Source organism: Orycteropus afer, unplaced genomic scaffold, assembly GCF_000298275.1.
Source record: "Orycteropus afer afer isolate SDZICR_OR568_19922 unplaced genomic scaffold, OryAfe1.0 scaffold00034, whole genome shotgun sequence".
In the NCBI taxonomy this organism is placed as follows: domain Eukaryota; kingdom Metazoa; phylum Chordata; class Mammalia; order Tubulidentata; family Orycteropodidae; genus Orycteropus; species Orycteropus afer.
The window spans coordinates 5,423,025-5,426,535 of record NW_006921621.1 but is presented as its reverse complement, the minus strand read 5'-3'; positions in this window follow the sequence as shown (position 1 = coordinate 5,426,535).

Genomic DNA, 3,511 nt, shown 5'->3' with positions numbered 1-3,511 from the left:
TCTACAGATGAAAATGGTGACTTATGCAATCTTCCAGCTGATGAAGAAGTTCAACAGTCAACTAGCTATTCTCCCACCCAAGGCTAGGCCAAGGTTCATGTCTCTCAGGACCTTATGTGGATCTTGTGCTGAGGTATAGGCATGGGATCATTTACAAAGGAATAAAACCCATGAGGCCTGTTTGAGGTGATGTGGTGCCCCAGCAGAGAGGTGTTGATTGGAGTGAAAGCTCAGAGCTTGAAGAAGAATTGTAAGCAGGTAGCTGAGAGTGTCCTTAAGTTATCAAAGATTCTTGTGGACAGATCTCTGAGGACCAAATATAAAGCATCCAAGAGATAAATGATCAACTCTGTGCACCTGCCATAGTCAAAGAGAGACAATGAACAGTATCATCTGGGCCAGTTAAGTAAGATTTATCCAGTCCCTTATCTCTTCTCTCTCTCCAACTTGAACCTTGGAGGGATCAAAAGGCTTAATTAGAAATAGATCAAGAAGTACAAGCACACAAAGTAAAGAAAGAAGATAAACATCTCATCTGCCACTAAGGTCTTCCAGATGAGGCTGAAAGAAGGAAGTTCAAGGTTTAGGCTTTTTCTCAGGCCTGGGTTTTTTTAGTTCCCATGCTGAAACAATTCTGAAGACTAAAAGTTAACAGAGGAATTTTTTTCTACAGGTTAACAAATGAGCTCTGGTTCATGCTCAATATTTTAATCTTGTTGTCTTAGGTCAGATTCCCTAGTAGCAACAACTGAGATGAGATTCTTGTCCAAGTGAGTTTTGTTGGGGCAGTGTTCTCTAGAGGAAGGAACTGAGGGAAGCTGGATAAGGGAAAAGAAAAATATCTAAGTAAGGAGTACTCTCATTTGAAGAGCAGCCTCAGTCTTCCATCTGATCCCACAGGAAAGCTCTGCATACAAACCACAGAATTAGTCCCACCTTGACTCATTGGCTGAGGTTTATGGAAGGATGGGGTTTGGGCCTTGTCAGAACAATGTATCAGATAAAGGAGCACTGATAGAAACAACTTTACAGAGGCAGAAATGGGGAAGAATTCACCCCACAGGGTGGATTTGAATGGGGAAATAAAGTAAAGCTGTGTGCCAATTGCATCTAAATTGTCCCATTCATGTAATTAATTACACCAGTTATAGTAAACTGTCATTCTTAATCGAATTAATGTTGTAGGTTTCTATTCTTTACAACCAGAGAGCCTTGTCCGGAACAAAACTAGGAAGGTACATTGAGGTCCTACTCTTCTTTCTATTGCCAGTCACTAGGACTGAGAACAGGCAAAGAAGAAATGCCACAGATATCGGTGTTACAAATAAAAAGAAGAATGTAGCATTTCTCTGATGAATGTTGCTTCTAATCATCAAACTTCATGTTTCTGAGCTCATAATAATGACTATTATCTCTGCAAATGAGGCTGACTGAGAGCTGAACATTTATAAACAGGTAGGGAGAAGAGGAACAGTAGATTTAATAAAATCTGGAAAAAAAATTAAAATGATGATTAATCAAAACTCATATATTCATAAACAATGAAATTGCAAGATATTTCAAAGAGAATAATGCCATATAGTTTGGCATGATCATGTTTTCTTTTTCAAGTTCCTATACACCAGGATTATTGCATTCGAACTAGCTAGTCTCTTGGGTAAGAATTCTCTCTTCTACAATTCACTCAGAACAAGGTCATGCCTTGGTTCAAATTTCAAAACAAGTGGCATTTGTTATTTTCTCCCTGTCTCAATTCATTGGCTCCATTCTGGGACTCTGCCTTAAATGAGGTCAGCACCTGTAGAGACTGTGATGATGTTAGGCAACTATTCCTCTAGTGTCCCAGTGGTGGCTCAACTATTTTGTTATTTCATTCTCTCATTCTGTCATGAGAAACCAGACTACTCACAGCTCCAAACTATAATAATATGCTATAACAAGAGAATTGAGAGTGACTTGAGGCTCTGTATTCCTCCCTGGTTGCTAACACTTTTGCAAATGCTTTGTTGAGGCAAAGCCTCAAAGACAAATCCATGGCAGGGATAGTGAACACAGAAACAACACAGGTAACAGGTAACAGTGAACATGGGAGGCCAGAGGGGGATATTTTTAGGCAAGAGGGCTCTTGCTACAATTTATTTTCATGCTTTTTAGACAAATTCTTGTGAGTGCTCCAGAGCTTAGGTAGTCAGTTTGGGTTTGAGATAAAAGTCATCCTGATAAGAATATTGGGCTCCAGCCTGGATCACAGAGAGTCCTCCAAGTAGCAAAAGAGGATCACATATAAATCCTAATTGGATGACCTGTCTGAACAAGGAGAAATCCAGAGTTCTAAGAGCTCAGAAAAATAAGAAGGAAACAGACTCAAGGAGGCATTGAAATATGAAAATAAAATCGATACAGAATTGCCTAGGAAATCAATAGAGGGATAAAGGACATGCCGGGGATGTGAAATACGTGCTCTGTCTCCTGTACAAGTGAGAAATCTAGCAGTGTGTTTTGAACACGCTGCAATCCTGTAATTAAAGCTCAAGGGAGAACAGCAGAAAGGGAATCTTAATAATCAAGTGAAAAGATGCCACAGAAATAAGTGATTCCTTGTCAGGAATACAGTTTCATAGGCTAATCTTAAGTTAAATATGAACTCATGTATATAGCCAGAAGATAGATTGATAACTGTGTCTGTGTATCTGTGGTAGAGACTGCAGCTTGATTTCAGAACCACAACCCTGCAAAAGTGTTTATCTTTCAATAGACCAGAGTAAATAGCTTATACAATTACCACAGTTTGATTATCATAGAATCACCTTGATGTATACTTCAGAGGGGGAGATTATCTCCTCTCAAATGCTTATGCCACCTGCAAAGGGATAGTCTAGGAGTCAAACCAAACACATCTTGTTTAGATGTATTTATAGAAAACTTGGGAGCTCTGGTAGCATAGTGCCTAAGGCACTTGACTGCTAATCAGAAGGCTGGCGATTCAAACCCACCAGCTACTCCTCAGAAGGAAGATGGGACAATCTACTTTCGTAGTGTTACTGCCTTGGAAACCCAAGGAGGGGTCTCTATGACGTGGGTCCGACTTACCGGCACATAACAACAACAACAACATAGAAAACAAGGATAGTTGCTTATACTTATCCCTTCACTGACTAGATATGAATAAACCAATTAAAGAGAAGGCCAAGATAAGCCAAAAAAAAAAAAAAAAAAGTTTCTTTGTGATGCAAAAGGGAAAAATAGACGGTAACACAAAATTGTGTTGGGAGATCATGTATTTAAAGAGTTACTTTTTTTTTTTTTTAATTGTTCCTTCTTCATATAAGAAGAGGTGAAGTCCTCGACTAGTCCAAGAGAAATCACATATAAGTTGTGTGACAGTGACTGCTTTCTAATTATTTCCAAGTATTCTATTTAAAGAGATAGCAGCATAAGTAATGGCTCCATAATTTGTTTAATATATGCAATTATAATTATATATTAAAAAAATCACTGCCATTGAGTTGAT